The following is a 17,918-nucleotide window of genomic DNA, read 5'->3' on the forward strand; positions in this document are numbered from 1 at the left end:
AGCAGCCGCACGCGGGTAACACCCGGGCAAAAGGCGAGTCGGGTACCAGAAACGCAGGCGGAGACAGTGACAGCAGCCGCACGCGGGTAATACCCGGGCAAAAGGCGAGTCGGGTACCAGAAACGCAGGCGGAGACAGTGACAGCAGCCGCACGCGGGTAACACCCGGGCAAAAGGCGAGTCGGGTACCAGAAACGCAGGCGGAGACAGTGACAGCAGCCGCACGCGGGTAACACCCGGGCAAAAGGCGAGTCGGGTACCAGAAACGCAGGCGGAGACAGTGACAGCAGCCGCACGCGGGTAACACCCGGGCAAAAGGCGAGTCGGGTACCAGAAACGCAGGCGGAGACAGTGACAGCAGCCGCACGCGGGTAACACCCGGGCAAAAGGCGAGTCGGGTACCAGAAACGCAGGCGGAGACAGTGACAGCAGCCGCACGCGGGTAACACCCGGGCAAAAGGCGAGTCGGGTACCAGAAACGCAGGCGGAGACAGTGACAGCAGCCGCACGCGGGTAACACCCGGGCAAAAGGCGAGTCGGGTAGCAGAAACGTAGGCGGAGACTCGCTTGCCTCGTCTGCCTTCCACAAACCAGCTATCTGACGCACGGTCCCAGCGGCTATGCAGCCTGTGCCAGGAAGCACGAAGCATGCGCAGAACATGCTGCACGGGACACTGAACACAGTGCAGTCAACTTAACGCCACAAGACAAAGTGCTGATTAATATACAGTAACAAAACACTCAAGAAAAAAAGTTACAAAAACCCCAATGCACATACACACTCACCAGTAATGTTGCAGTTTAATTCTCCATTCCTCTGCACAACGTAACACAAGCTCAGCGGCAACCAATCAGCAGGCCCTGCCATGTACCCCAGTGCACCCCTACAGCAACATCCTCGGGTGAAAAGGCTACTGCCAAATGTCCACTAGAGGGCAGGAGAGATCAAACGGAGGCCAGGCTGCGGGGGGTGGCCCCACACTCTCCGGCTGCCTCTCTGTTAGGCAGACTATCAGCAGAAAGCATTCCTCTAATCCAGAATTTAGTGTTAAAGTATGTTTCATTGTACAGCTGTATCAGAGTCCAAAGCTGCTGAAGAAAAAGATTAAACGGCAGTGGGAGTGCAGGCTTCTGAATGAACTCAGTGTTTTGCTGTGTGGATGGCTGGTTACGAGAGCGCGGGGGCCTCCCCCCCCCATGTGGACGGCTGGTTACGAGAGCGCGGGGGCCTCCCCCCCCCATGTGGACGGCTGGTTACGAGAGGGCGGGGGCCTCCCCCCCCCATGTGGACGGCTGGTTACGAGAGGGCGGGGGCCTCCCCCCCCCATGTGGATGGCTGGTTACGAGAGGGCGGGGGCCTCCCCCCCCCATGTGGACGGCTGGTTATGAGAGGGCGGGGGCCTCCCCCCCCCATGTGGACGGCCCTCCCCCCCCCCGTGTGGACGGCCGGTTACGAGAGTGGCTGGAGTCCGCCGCCCCTCGCAGCACCCCTTGCATAGCACCCCCACCCTCGCTCCTCGCAGCACCCCCAGCAGCGCCCCCCTACCCATGCCGCTCACAATGCCCCCTGCGGCGCCCCCCCACCCACGCTGCTCAAAGCGCCCCCAGCTGCCCCGCCCCCTCTTGCTCAGCGTAGCGGTGAGCGGACGCGTTGGCTGTCAGGCTGATGAATGGGGGGACAGGGGAAGGCAGAGCAGGTCGCTCCGTCGGGCCCACGCTCACGCCGATTAAAAGCCTGGCCCAATCAATTGCGGCTCCCATTTAAATACACCTTCGGCCCGGAACGGCTCGTCCCAAAATGCAAAGGTACACAATTTAATTACCAGCGTGACCTTTAAGCATCCAGCCTGCAAACGGCACCAGCTCAACTTACAGATACAACGCGGGGATGAGAGGCACCATTACCATTCTCTAGAGGTCAAAGGTTAAAGTGCATCACAGGAATATGTGAGAGATGTGTGCCAGCAGGGGGGTCCTATTGTGCCATGCTGGGCTTTATGGGGGGGGGGGCTTCCAGAGAGTAAAACAGCAGAAAGCAAGCCAGCGTTTTTGGCTGTCACATTCACACAGATTAGTGGGGGGGGGGTTCATGGTGTTCCATGCTGTCTGCATGTGTTAACGATGGAGTGCACAGAAGCAGCCCCCACCCCATGTGTGGATTAGGGTTATATTACTTTGTGGGGACCAAGTGTCCCCCACAATGTAATAAAAACCTGTTTTTTTATGTGATTTATGAATGCAATCAAAAAAGTAAAAATGCCAGAAGTCTCATATTTTGTTTGGTTACTTATGGTTAAAGTTAGGGCTGGGTGGGGGTTACGGTTAGGGCTGGGTGGGGGTTACGGTTAGGGCTGGGTGGGGGTTACGGTTAGGGCTGGGTGGGGGTTACGGTTAGGGCTGGGTGGGGGTTAGGGTCGTCATACTGGGATTAGAGTGTAAAATAGAGTTAGGGTTAGGGTTAGGGTTAGGGGTTAGGGTTAGGGTTAGGGTTAGGGCTGGGTGGGGGTTAGGGTCGTCATACTGGGATTAGAGTGTAAAATAGAGTCTCCCCACAAGGTACAATCATAAACCTCTGTGTGTGTGTGAGTGTGAGTGACTGTGTGCGTGTGAGTGTGTGTGAGTGTGCGAGTGAGTGTGTGTGAGTGTGCGTGAGTGTGTGTGAAACAGAGGTGCTCCTGCGCTGTTCTAGGGGGACAGAAGAACGTGCCACTGTGGTACCGTAAAGCCTTCTCTATAAGCACTGCTGCCAGCCGTGAATAAATGTGTTTGCTGAATCATTACTCTGTAAAAATATAAAACAACAAGTTCATCCCCCTGATTTCCGGTCTTCCTCCCTTCCCCAAGCCGGACGTGGTTTGGGTTTTGACCCCCCCCCTTACTATTCCGCGAGATGACACTGGGGGTCTGGCTCCCATTGAAAGGCACGATTGGGCCTGGCGAAGAGGATAAGAGTGAAATAATTACCTGGGCTGCTGAGCCGTGACAGCATGCCCCCCCCCCCGCCTGGCCCCGCCGCCCCGCCCCCCCGCCCACAGTGAAGGAGGTGAGGCATTGTCAGGCTGCGAGCGCATCCCGACAGTGGCACCCCAATCTGCAGCACACGTTCCAAAGCAGAAAGCGGGAAATGAGGAGGACCTCGTCAGCAGGGGGGGGTACATTCACCGGCACACCGGTATAGCTGACTGTGCGAGGCGCCGCTGCACGAGTGTGTGCACACGACAGCGTTAGCAAGCACACGTGCGGCTCAGTGGTCTGCTCAGCGGGGGCGGATGTACCCAGGGAAGGGCGATGCAGCCCACCCCCCCCCCCCCCCCAGAAGCCATCGCGCCGCTGCCACAGGGTTAAACACAAAAAGATGGGGGCAACGGCAGCACCTGATATTTTTGTTTCAGGAATTACATGAGAGATGCCCCCTCCCCCCCCCCAACCTTTTCATCAAACTGATCCCAGGTCAGTCCGTGATCGGGAAAGGGCAGTAGCTCCAGAAAGGAAGCCAATCAAAGCAGGAACGGCGATGTGTGTCTGGGGGGGGCAGCTGCCGGTTAGGATGTGGAGAGACCACTTTGCAGAACTCAGTGACCATAGTGCCAACGCACACGCGCACACACACACACACACACGCGCACACACACACACACACGCACACACACACACACACACGCGCACACACATGCGCACACGCACGCACACACAAACACACACACGCACGCACGCACGCACACACACACAAACACACACACACACAAACACACACACACACACACACACACGCGCACACAAACACACGCACGCACGCACACACAAACACACACGCACGCACGCACGCACACACAAACACACACACACACACACACGCGCACACACACACACACACACACACGCACACACACACACACACACACGCGCACACACACACACACACGCACACACACACACGCGCACACGCACGCACGCACACACAAACACACACACACACACACAAACACACACACACACACAAACACACGCACGCACGCACACACAAACACACACGCACGCACGCACGCACACACAAACACACACACACACACACACACGCGCACACACACACACACGCACACACACACACACACGCACACACACACACACGCGCACACACATGCGCACACGCACGCACACACAAACGCACGCACGCACGCACACACAAACGCACGCACACACAAACGCACGCACACACAAACACACACACGCACGCACACACAAACACACACACGCACGCACGCACGCACACACAAACACACACACACACACACACACACACACACACACACGCGCACACAAACACACGCACGCACGCACGCACACACAAACACACACACACACACACACACACGGAGAGGCCCCAACCCAGATCCCAGCCGATTATTACATGCTCGTTAACAGTTAAATGACCAGGAAGTTTGCATTTCACAGGCATGACATGATGGTGAACAGAGATGAAGTGTGTCATCATTACCGCCTCTCCAGTACGCAAGCACATGTTTATAGCTAATTAGCATTATTAGGTATATGTCTAATTAGTCTCATCTGCTGCTGCGTATACCGACACAGGCATCAGGAGCGGAAAACCCCCTCTGCGCAGTGAGGTCAAGCCGCGCCACGGCCCCCCCAGTGAGGAGTGCGAAATGCCATCGCAGGCTGGGTGGCCACAGCCCACTGGGGAAGACTGAGATGTAGGTGAATTAAATCCACCAGAGAGAAGCGGAATGGAACAAAAAAGTTTGAAAATTCAAGATAAACACAACAGAAGGAAAGATGGGGAGGGAGAGAGAGAGAGAGATGGATGGAGAGAGCAAGGGACACACAGAAAGGATGATGCCCAGGGTGTCACCCATACAGAATGCACTGAAAAATGCAGTCAAAGCAGACACGCCTACGCAGACACGCCCACGCAGACACGCCAACGCAGACACGCCAACGCAGACAGGCCAAAGCAGACACGCCTACGCAGACAGGCCAAAGCAGACAAACCTCTGCAAACACGCCAAAGCAGACATGCCTATGCAGACACGCCTGTGCAAAAATGCCTACGCACACATGCCTGCACAGACATGCCTACGCAGACAGGCCAAAGCAGATACGCCTACGCAGACAGGCTAAAGCAGACAAACCTCTGCAAACACGCCAAAGCAGACATGCCTATGCAGACACGCCTGTGCAGAAATGCCTACACACACATGCCTGCACAGACATACCTGTGCAGAAACGCCAAAGCAGACATGCCTACGCAGACAAGCCTATGCAGAAATGCCTACGCAGACATGCCTGTGCAGAAACACCAAAGCAGACATGCCTATGCAGACACGCCTGTGCAGAAACGCCTGTGCAGCACACCTCTACAGACACATGAGCCTTGGGCCAGGTCTCCGTTCAGGCAGTTATGCCCACATCACAGCCGACACGCCACTCATCCAGCGGAAGCCAGGCCAGAGACATTCTGCTGATTCGCAAAGAGCCGACGGACAACTGTCAGATGGCAAGACCCAGGTGGTGCCGGTGGGACGACACAATGAGGTATGAGATTCCGAAAATAATCCCTGCAGAAGTAAGCAGCCTTTGCAAGATGGAGGCAAGGCATCCAAACTGGGCGTAGCCCGAGCAGAGGTACACTCTGGGCAAACCACAGATGGAGGCTCCGGGCTATAGGCTGCAGAGCAGAAACGGCCAGGCCCAGAGCAAACACGCTGCTATTCACCCCTAATGGCAGCAGGGGGCATGACAGTTAAAGTGCGTAGTTACCGGGCTCCAACACTTTAAATTATAAACAGCTGCCACTGCACCATGAAAACATCTGGCTCACCAGATGTCGGGGGCTGGCCCACAGACTGAAGGCAACCAGGACACTACAGTGCCGGTCAAAACAGCAGATTACAGGTTTCAGTCACAAGAACAGTGACTATGCTGACGGGCAGAGAGCCATCCTTCATTCAACATACAAAAACTGAGGAATTAACATGCTCTTGAACTTAAAGCTAACAGCTACGACAATTCCTTAACAGAAAGGTACTTTCAGATGCAGTTATTTTTTAATTATTTTCCAAAATAGCCCACAATGGCATGCGTGATCACCTTGGAAACCAGGCAGTCCAGACCCCAGCCACACATGAAAGGCAAAGACTTCACTTTGTTTGTGACGCTATGCGGCCAGTCGGATTTAATTTATTGAAATGTATTCACACAGAAGGTCAATTATCCAAATGGTTCTAATTCAGAGTGCACCTGATCTTGGAAGTCAATGAGGCATATAAAGGGCATCTGCACGTTTTCAGAGATGCGACCGGCGGCTGGACCCTCACCCCATTTGCAAAGACATACCCCCAGCACCCCCCCTCCCTGTAAAGAGTGCCCGCCACCACGGCTGGCTCTCGTGCCAGGCAAGGCGCGGCGCTTTGATCTCGTGAGGCGTGCGCTTTTGGCCCGCTTCGGCTTAAAACAGATTTGTGGGGAATCTTTAGACCGTGGCTAACACTTAGAGACGTATCACTTTCCGACGAGTCTCCATTCACAACAAAACATTAAAGAAAACTGCACAGAAGAACTCAAAAAACATACTCCAATACAGTTTAAGCATCAAGGGTAATTTACTGGGAAAATAACCTTTAAAAGCTTTTAAATCTAGAGAGATGAAATCTGGTTTGATGGAGCATTATCCTGTCTGCTGGGTCTCCCTAAAAGTAACTCCCTTTAAGCTCGCTAATTTGTCCATCCGGTGGCCTGAACACCCGGTTTTCCAAAACACGATGATCCTGGTGTGACTCGGCACTGACTAAATGAGTAATCTGAAAAATGATAGGATGCGCATACTGCTAATCTCTCTTCCAAATGGGGGGCGGGGAAACCCTGGATGAATATCAAGAACTAGGGAATGAAGGCTGGAGCGGTAAGGATTTTATTTCTCAAAATTATATTTGGATAAATATAGTGGTGGAATGTTCTGGAACCCTTTTAGTTAAGCATGAGGTCACCGGGCACCACAGGCATTGAGAGACAGGAACGGGAGTCCCCGCTTTACCAAAAAGACAACCGGGAGTCCCCGCTTTACCAAAAAAGCATCCAGGAGTCCCCGCATTACTGAAAAAGTGTTTGGGAGTCCCACATTATCAAAAAAAAAAAAACGTCCAGGAGTCCCCGCATTACCGAAAAGGCAACTGGGAGTCCCCGCGTTACCAGAAAAGCATCCAGGGGTCCCCACGTTACAGAAAAGGCAACCGGGAGTCCCCACGTTATTAAAAAGGCAAACAGGAGACCCCGTGTTACTGAAAAGGCGAAGCAGCATCATGTCTTGGCTCAGACTAAGAGGGAATTTGGAAGGAAGCTTCACATGGGCCTCTGTGGGATCATGCATCTCATGCCAGCAAAGATAAGGCCCTAGGGATGGAACCGGACACAAGGTAACGCCGTGCCAACTGGCGACTGAAGACAAGGCCCACAAACGATCGCCAATTAAAAGCTCACCAGCAGACACATGTGATGAGTTGGAAACATCCTCCCCCTTCTTACTTGGGGCACGTCGAGTGGCCCACGGCAGTGACGGGACACTCTGCAGGACTGGCTGATCTGGGCCAACTCTTCGATTCATTCTCCCAGTAGCCGTTTTGGGCAAGTAAACATTTAACCCCCCCCGCACTGCGCTCTGCCCAGGCATTGGCAGCTGAAGGGAAGTTCTGAAGATGAGCTCCAGTGATTACAGAGCAGGACAGTTTTCTAATTATTCTGTCAAACATCAATCTTGGTCTGAAGCCGGCCTTTCTGGCCACTGATGGACGCTGTAATCACTTCTGTACTCCAAACAGAGCAGCGCTGCCCATGGGCAGACAGGCCCTTATGGGAGCCTGAAAAATGGAATCATAAGAGGCTTTATCAACCCACAGCAAGGAGCCGGCAGAGAACTAATCCCCAAACAGGCCATCCGCATCCACGGGGGTGTCCAGCATGCCGGCCTCTTAACGGGGGAAGCGTGCTCTGTCACATGCAGACCGAGGATCTCGGGCTCGATATGCTAATCCATGTAAGCTGCCACCTCCAAGGTCCGGGACCGCAGCCGCCGCCGCAATTCCACAGTGATCTGTGTACTTCTGCAACAAATACCTATTCAGCGCTTCAAGGGCCACACTTCAGCTTCCAGCTATGGTGCAGGCTTCAGCTAGACTGCAGCTCCTCATGCTGCATTCAGGGAGAACTGGTGATGAATAAGCAGAAAGGTGAAGGACGTGGCAGACTTGGCATCCACGTCACACCAAATCAGTGGTACGAAAAGAACATGGGCTGTCACTATCGATCATTTACAGACGATGGGCAAACGAGACAGCCATGGAAGGTGAGGTCGGCCGGGGGGGTTATTAGCTCACACCGAATAGCCAGGTTGGGACTCACGATAAGTAAGCAGACTGTACCCCAACTCTGCTCTGTAGGTGGTGAAGCTGTGCTCTTTGGCGTACGTACAGCTAATAGGAGATTTACTTACACAAAAATGTTCTGTGAGCAGAAAAAAATTATTGGTTCAGATAACCAATCAGGTTGTAGAGGAGGTGGGACCAAGACATCTGACTAGTTGGTCCCGTCTCCTCATGTTGAGGAGGACCCCCCTCCCATGAGTGTCTGTACAGCTATACAGCTTCCCAGCAGAAAGAATGAGCCACATTGTTAGGCCGCAAATGCAGGTACATCATGGCTGCTTAAGCACATCGGGACCGTGGGGGGGCGGCGATGGGTGTCACGCCCCAAGGGGAATAAGGAGGCGTGAGGGAGTAACTCCAGGGCTAATTGGGGGAGTGTTCATTCAGGGCGACAGACTGAACATTGCTGTCCACAAACATAAATGCAATGGCTTCACCCGCAAGGCGACGGCAAATCAGAGCCCTGCACTGAAACACCCTGAACAATTAGCAGGCAGCTCTCCTTCTCAGCACAGCAGACCTGGTCTTCACAGTCCTGGTCTTCACAGTCCTGGTCTTCACAGTCCTGCTCTATAATCGCAGCTCAAGTCCACAATCTTTCCATTACAGAGGTAAAGAGGTGCACAGATCAGACAAATGCTTTGCGTGACAATGGCTTCGAAAAGCCAATTACAGCGACAGTGATCTTGAAGGCAGCCAATTCGCTGCCGCCTCTATGTGTGGGCAGTTTGCATGACCTGCCAGAGGTCCTTCCTGCTTTCCATGACCTGCCAGAGGTCCTTCCTGCTTTCCATGACCTGCCAGAGGTCCTTCCTGCTTTCCATGACCTGCCAGAGGTCCTTCCTGCTTTCCATGACCTGCCAGAGGTCCTTCCTGCTTTCCATGACCTGCCAGAGGTCCTTCCTGCTTTCCATGACCTGCCAGAGGTCCTTCCTGCTTTCCATGACCTGCCAGAGGTGCTTCCTGCTTTCCATGAAGGCGTCCAGGGGGTCTCCTGTGCTGCTTGGGATAGACCGCAGCCTCACAGTACCCCCGCACTGGATTACCACCTAAGGATGAAAAATCACAGGCAGCCGCATCCAACAGATGTGACTTGAGGGACACAGATTTTTCTACAGAGAGTCGATGACCGGCTCGCTCAGACAAACCCGAAGTGACACGCTGTGTGTCACACTGACAGGCACGTCCGGTCCGATCAGACGAGCCACAGCCTATCAGATTAATTAGCTGCGGATCGTGGGCCTCAAAGGGATACTAATGCAAAGGAAGTAGTGCTTCGCTAATTACCTTCCGTAACAGAGGAGAAAGCTTGAGGCCAAAACTTTAATATATGGAGAGTCAAAAGAGACAAAATGTTTGTGTCCCATTAGGTGTGCTGCCCTGCGGGTCAGGACGATGTGCCACTGATCAGAAGGTTGTCAGTTCAAATCCCATGGTCGGCAAACTGAGGCCCTTAACCCCTAATTGGTCCAGGCACTGGCTGACTGCTTGCTGTGTTTTCTTCCTGCATTTCTCATATGGTCTATCCCAGAAAACACGTTTATAATTACTATTTATTTCATTTGAACTCCAGCTAGGCAGAATATACATATGTGCCTGCCAGAGAAGTATGAGAAATGTTTGGGTCTCAAAGTAGAGAAGCCATGTAAACGTTGATTTCTTTTTAATTAATTGTAGAAAAAAAGTTCTCTTTATGCTCGACATTCGATGGTCGGGCTGGAGCCCCTTCAGCCATGCCCTGGTGTGTGATTTACGCTGCCCCCCCCACAACGGGAGTGCTGGAAGTTTAAAAGGGTTCAGACGGGATGTGAAGTTAGGAACTAATCACAGGGACGGCCAAGCCTGTGATTGAATTTCCCTGTACATGCCGGTGGCTGGGGACCCTGCGGGGTAATGAAAACGCCGGGGGTCACATCCCGGGGGCTACGCTCACCTCCAGCGTGCTATTTCATTTGAATCGCTTTAGTAAAAATAGATTTGGCTGTATAAACACATAAAAATCGCAAGCGATATCAAGTTTTATTAAAACATACCCACTGGCCAACTAAACAACAATGTTTTTTTTTGACCAGAGATTAAAAAGCATAACATTTGGGATGACTTGGTCAGAACCTTCAAAGCCTCCAGACCGACCACCTCCATAGTTTTATCTCCTGACCTGTTCCATTAGATTCTTTCATCTCCTTTGCATTTTAGTGACTTCATGTGAAAGTGATCAGGACAAACACAGCGCTTAATCATAAGCAGCATGTCACCAAATCGTGACTGTCTTCAAAAATGGCAGAGATCCCAGTGAGGGTGTAGAGGAGAACCTCACACTCCAACAGCAGAAACAGGCTCCATCCTGATCCCGCAGAGGCTTCACCAGCATCTGTAAGGTCTGCTCCTCCCTCACAAACCAGCCACAGAAGGCTGAATGCAGACCACAGTAACTCAGACCTTCTCAGGTCATCCAGCAGACATTTGCACGTGCTTCTCGGTCCCTAAAGAACGCTACATTGATCCGGACTAACCCCTACCGGAGCAGGACGTGGCCGCATCATGCCTGCCACTGGCACACATGACCTCCAGTGATATTTGTCCTCCCCCCCCCAAACAGTGCAGGGTCTTTGTGGGCACTTGTGCAGCCAGCAGTCACACTCTGGGTAGCAGAATCCCCTTCAGTCATGGAGTGAAAGACTCTTTAAACTGCTCTTTAGCTCAAAATGCCTCAAGTTTTCACTCAAACTCAGGAACTTTACTGATGATCCCGCTTATGGATTTTATAACAATTACCAATGTGACAAAGACAAGACGTGACAAGAAGGGCACTGTTCTGAGGCAGGCTTCATGAATGTTACATGCATGTCACGTGCAGTCATTAAACATTCCTGCACGTGCTGACCTGCAAGTCACTGTGTATACCATGTAATTATTGTGATTACCGGACACACAGTGGAGTGTGGTTTTAACTCCCTGCTTCTGGAACCAGATTTCAGGTAAAGGACAAAGCAAAGGATCACTGTAATCCAGAGTGAAACAGGAGCAGCACTGCAAAGAAAGTAAATTCAAAGAGAATTATTCCAGTGAGAAACAGGACAAATGAAACACAAACCTATAGAGCCCTGGGGGGCCACAATTAGGTTTTTAACTTTTTTTATTTTATTTTGTGGACATGGTATACTAAATCATCTTCACAATTTAGCTTAAAATGCCCATGAAATACCAGATCACGGTCCCAAAACCCCTAAAATGTGCACACAATTTACCATTCTTCATGCTCTCTATCTCCCATTTTGAGTTCATAGAAGAACTGAACTGTGTGCACGTTTTGGCTATTTGTGTCTGCAAAGCCAGGAGTTGGAATCTTGGGAATGCAGTCAATCCATCTGCACAGAGTTTGCCGGCGTGCAAAAACTACTGTACCAACAGGAGCCGAGGTCTTTGGCAAATAATGCGAGGAAAACCAATTAACAGCTAGATTTACAGGTGGAAAGACCATGATTTGAAAGACACCTAAGGGTCATAAAAAAAGTCCAGTTGAGATTAATGGATTACAGGAGGAAAGACTACGATTTGAGAGACACCTAAGGCTCAGGAAAGTCCAGCTGAGATTAATGAAAGTGGGTTTGTGGGACACAGTCCAGTGCTGGCAAACGCAGTGCCACGCCACACTTCTTCCGTGATCACAGATTGTAATCTGAGTGCTATTGTTGCTTGGTAGACCACACTCTCTCTCAGAATTTCGTTTCTGATGCTGCACGATGCCATCTGCAGCTCTAAAATGAGCCGAAAAAGCATCACCCTTCAGAGACGACAAACGCTTTTTTGGAAACGTAAAGTGCTGAAAATTTTCCATTTCAGAAACCTGAGCGCAGAGAGGAGACCATCATATGTATATGAACGGCGTAAAATCATAATGAGCAGCATGCCGTGGCATCTGCCGGGCACCCATTTGGGACCAGCGTTGGCATGACAAAATGGATCTCGGCGCAATAACAGTAAGAAAACAGCTCAATTAGTTCAAGCCGCAATCTCGAACCCAGTATTGATTTTGGGAGATGAAGACTGGCAGATGAGAGGTTTTTCAATCAAGCGGCACCTTCACAGAAGGTGAGGATGGGGCCCAGTTACACTCACAACACAAAACACCCGACGCAAATACGCAAACGACAGCAAGATATTCGTTTATAGTAACGACTCCCCTATGGACTACTAATGGAGCAAAATCCTCGTTAGGCGAGGGAGTCCCACGACACTCTGGGGCTCTGCGATGTCTGTGCTGGTGTCCTGCCGGGCGGATCAATCACATCAAAGCCAAGAGAACTCCCCGGACAGTCAGAATCCATTTCCAAATTAATCTCGTGGGCATGGGGGGGGGGGGGCATTTCTTCTGGGACTTATTGGGAGCTATAGCTCCGTCACACCAAGCTTAAGCAGTAAATGAAATCATTATTTGTTACGGGAGGGTGTTATTTGTGCAGAATAATCCACTATATCATCTACAGAGCACAGATTCAACACGGATCCTGGACTCAGTGCCATTTCACGGCACATAAATTGGCAATGTGGGGACCGGGCCGAGATGGACTTCTCCGCCGGGAAGAAGAACATTGGAGCTGCTGTGGAAAATTGTTCATTAGCTCACCGGGCCTCGCTCTTCCCTGCAATTTCGGTGCACGCTCGAGAGGAGAGCATTCCGGGAGATGACGATCCAGGAGCACGAGCACATCTACACGCTAATATAACATGCAAGAGATGGCGACGGCAGCTAATGCGCAGCTATACGTGTGAGATAGACGGTTTAGGTGACTTAGCGTGACTGATTGCAGGCACTGCGCAGATGTTAGCAAGAGGGGGATAATAAAAGGGCTTTTTGCTAAAGACGCACTCGCCGACTTTCCATTCACTTTACTGTGCGTCTGTGCATACACTCTCCGACTTTCCATTCGCTCTGCTGTATGTCTGTGCACACACTCTCCGACATTCCATTCACTCTGCTGTATGTCTGTGCATACACTCTCCGACTTTCCATTCGCTCTGCTGTATGTCTGTGCACACAGTCTCCGACTTTTCATTTGCTCTGCTGTGTCCGTACACAAACTCACCAAGCTTTCCATTCGCTCTTCTGTGTGTCTGTGCACACACTTTCTGACATTCCATTCGCTCTCCTGTGTGTCTGTGCAAACACTCTCCGACATTCCATTCGCTCTCCTGTGTGTCTGTGCAAACACTCTCCGACATTCCATTCGCTCTGCTGTATGTCTGTGCACACACTCTCCGACTTTCCATTCGCTCTCCTGTGTCTGTGCACACACTCTCCGACTTTCCTTTCGCTCTCCTGTGCGTCTGTGCACACTCTCCGACTTTCTATTCGCTCTCCTGTGTGTCTGTGCACACACTCTCCGACTGTCCATTCGCTCTGCTGTATGTCTGTGCACACACTCTCCGACATTCCATTCACTCTCCTGTGTCTGTGCACACACTCTCCGACATTCCATTCGCTCTCCTGTGTCTGTGCACACACTCGCCGACATTCCATTCGCTCTCCTGTGTGTCTGTGCAAACACTCGCCGACATTCCATTCGCTCTCCCGTGTGTCTGTGCACACACTCTGCGGCTCTGCTGCTAGTGAAGGCTCCCAATGACCTAAGGAGGCTTCTCTCACTCTGCTTTTCTCATCCTAGATCACCCACCCTCACTTTCTTCCTCTCTCTCTCTCTCTCTCTCTCTTCCTCCCCGTCTCTCTCTCCCTCCATCCCTCTCTTTCCCACCTCAGGCCCCAGATGTAGCTGGCAGCCCAGGGGCACGTTAGCAGCGAACCGCCCAGACCTGACACACACATCCCTGGTCCAGATCCTAGCCACCAGGTCGGTCTCTGCAGTCTGACTCTGTCCTAAATGGGCTTCAAAGACTATTCAACCTGGGGGGGCTTTGGCTCGACCACGATCAGGCTGCACGGCTGGGCCTGTGCCACAGTCCAGACCACCCACTGTGACGGTGTTACTACAGCATGGGTGAACGAACAGGCAACAGGTAAACATGGGGCCCTTCAGAACGTGGGGGCTTAGGCGGCATGTTGATAGGGGCCCCTCAGAACGTGGGGGCTTAGGCGGCGTGTCGAGAGGGGCCCCTCAGAACGTGGGGGCTTAGGCGGTGTTTCCACAGGGGCCCCTCAGAACGTGGGGGCTTAGGCAGTGTTTCCACAGGGGCCCCTCAGAACGTGGGGGCTTAGGCGGTGTTTCCACAGGGGCCCCTCTGACTGCGGGGGCTAACGGCGGCGTGTCCACAGGGGCCCCTCAGACCGCAGACTGATGAGCTGCTTTGTGTTGGAGGCGATAAGCCTGAAAGCTAACATCCTGAATGACTCTCTCAGCGCTTCAGCTATCGATTGCAGATGTAATTTAATGCGGACAGAGGGGGAGACTTGATCAGGTTTCTGTCCTACGCCCCCAACCCCCTGGGGCCAAAAATAAAGTAGCTTTGAAAAGCAATGAATCAGTGTAAACCTACTGTTATTTAATTATTTCTTAAAGTTTTCCAGATTTAAATAGAACGGATATGGCGGGGTGGGGGGGGGGCACTGTAATCACAGCCCACGACTGCAGGTGGCCACAGACACCTGACGAAAATAGAGGGGAAATTTTTTGTGTCATTTAGAAGAGGGAAAAAAAAAAACAAAGAAGAACTTCACTCCATGCCATCCAACCGGGTGCCTTTTTTTGTCAGGACAACAGTAATGGAACCACTTATATAGCTACTTGTATAGATACCTGTTCTGTATCTGGGTTCAGCATATCACAGGATCACAGCAAAGCCAACGAGATGAAGAGCTTATTAATAAGAAGACTAAGCACAGCTGATCCTGCCGTACTTACATCCCGACTCGCTGATTTCACAGGAGACATCCCACCCAAAGCAGACGCCCTCTCCCTGTCAGCTCCCTGCTCTAATCCATCAGCTCATTACTTCCTAAGACACTCCACAGTAACAGAAACTACTCAGCTCCTTAAGCAATCAAACAGCAATTACTCGTTTTAATAAACTCAACGACTATGTTCTCTGGTTGTCTGGAGATTATTTCCTAGCAACAACCAAGTCATTGTCCCCCCCCCCCCCCCCCCCGCCCCCCCGGATGAAAACATGAAGGTGAGAGTTCTTGTGGAGACACAGACACGAGATGCAGCTGGATTGGGAGCTTGGCACGCAGAGGGGTGTGGAAGGAGAGAGCTCTTACGGACATAACTCTGCGGTCACGAGCTACAGGAAGAGACAGGACTCAGTGCTTCTTCTGACCCCAGCCCCACAGTGAGGCAGAAACTAACAATCCACCGGTAGCCATTTTGATGATCCATAACCATGTGACATGAGAGCTGCCTTGCCCATGTCTTCAAAGCGAGCAAGTACTGGACAGTATGCCCTGAATACTCAGGTACTTACTGAATACTTGGGTATTTATGTGAACACCCTCTGGACCAAATAGGTTTGAAAAGCTCACACTATAAACTCTGCGCAGAAACACCCCTGGGAGACAGCCACGCCCCCCACGTGGACATGGCCACGCCCCCCACGGGCAGACTGAAACACCCCTCCCTAACAGGTGATAAATGTCTAATAAACCACTCTCAGATAACGTTATCAGACCCAGAACCAGTATCTGCCCTCCGCGTGCGATTCAGACACCTCACCTCTCTCGAGACCCTAAGCTCGACTGGTGTCTGACGCGTCGTCACGGAGTGAGGGCTGGACCCACAGAAGGCTGCCGTCTCCCCTTTGATGCATCATTCAGCGGAGCGGGGCGGTTTGTTCCCGGGTGCCGTCTGCAAGGCCGGGTGAACTCCACAGGCCCAAGGTCGTGCACATGCGAACGCCTGCCAGCAGAGCGGCGCCGGCTGCCCGAGGTGAAAATCTCCTCTAAGTCAAAGTCAATGCCGTTGCTATTACTACGGATGCAGCAATCGATTGGCAAGTGACCGGAAATGGCCGATTTTCACCTTTATCGGTGCTAACTTATCGACAAATCAGTCTAAATATTAATATTATAAGCCGATCAAGTAGTTTACCAACTTAAAGTTACTTTTTGTCCCAATTGAGCTTCCATCCACAGTAGGGCACCAGCCAAGGAAAATGCAATCGGTGCATCGCTGGCTACTGCAGTGGGTCTAATGCGTGCGTTTTGGCCTAGATGTCCGAGTCCTCGAAGAGTGCCGCTTTGGTGAGACGCGACTAAAGGCGGCTTACTGCATCCTGAGCACCGCGCTAGCGTGCAGCGGAGAAACCGTGCATCCAATTGTATACTTAACGGACGAGGAAGAGGGCAGGCGGCACCAGGCAGCGGACGGGGAAGAGGGCAGGCGGCACCAGGCAGCGGACGGGGAAGAGGGCAGGCGGCACCAGGCAGCGGACGGGGAAGAGGGCAGGCGGCACCAGGCAGCGGACGGGGAAGAGGGCAGGCGGCACCAGGCAGCGGACGGGGAAGAGGGCAGGCGGCACCAGGCAGCGGACGGGGAAGAGGGCAGGCGGCACCAGGCAGCGGACGGGGAAGAGGGCAGGCGGCACCAGGCAGCGGACGGGGAAGAGGGCAGGCGGCACCAGGCAGCGGACGGGGAAGAGGGCAGGCGGCACCAGGCAGCGGACGGGGAAGAGGGCAGGCGGCACCAGGCAGCGGACGGGGAAGAGGGCAGGCGGCACCAGGCAGCGTCCGGGGAAGAGGGCAGGCGGCACCAGGCAGCGGACGGGGAAGAGGGCAGGCGGCACCAGGCAGCGGACGGGGAAGAGGGCAGGCGGCACCAGGCAGCGGACGGGGAAGAGGGCAGGCGGCACCAGGCAGCGGACGGGGAAGAGGGCAGGCGGCACCAGGCAGCGGACGGGGAAGAGGGCAGGCGGCACCAGGCAGCGTCCGGCTCAGCCGCTGCACGGGGATTCGCAGCAGCGCCCACGCCACGCCACGCCACTCCAAAGGAACACAACACACTTTCATGCGCTTCTGCATTTTTCCACCATCGTAATATGCAGCGCCTCGAGGTAATAAGGAAGGACACCCCCACAAGTTCCCTGTTCACCAGGACGATCAACCAGAGAGATTACCCACAGAGGCCCGTGTCACAACACACCTGGTTCTAACCACCGTGAGGGGAACTTAAACAGTCGTCGAAAAAATGAAGCGAAGATGTAAATGGGGGTTATCTTTCCAGGGACCCAGTAATTAACATTCCCACCACAAAGCCAGCGAGTCGGAAAACCTCAAAAAAATCCCTATGAAATGCAAATTCATCTCGCACGCCACTGAGGCTTACTGTCAATCACAGAGTTATGCCAGCAGGGGGCGGCATTTACGGCGATAATTAAGCGCATGCTAACGGCAAACATGCAAACAGGACATCAATGTACCATTACGGTGATTAGAGGACTGCACAGTACAGAGGGTTTAACAGTCTGAAAGTGGCAAATTATCAGGACTGAGATGTGGGGGAGATTCTTCACTGTGTTCATATACAGTAGATAA

The 17,918-nt window shown here is 52.7% G+C and overlaps 1 protein-coding gene across 1 annotated transcript in view; it reads right to left on the reverse strand.

Annotated features, from left to right (window-relative positions):
• suclg2 (succinate-CoA ligase GDP-forming subunit beta) overlaps positions 1-17,918 on the reverse strand; it is a 70,988-nt gene that overhangs the window by 9,288 nt on the left and 43,782 nt on the right. The window lies entirely within an intron of this gene.

The sequence above is a fragment of the Paramormyrops kingsleyae genome, chromosome 8 (assembly GCF_048594095.1).
Source record: "Paramormyrops kingsleyae isolate MSU_618 chromosome 8, PKINGS_0.4, whole genome shotgun sequence".
NCBI classification, from domain to species: domain Eukaryota; kingdom Metazoa; phylum Chordata; class Actinopteri; order Osteoglossiformes; family Mormyridae; genus Paramormyrops; species Paramormyrops kingsleyae.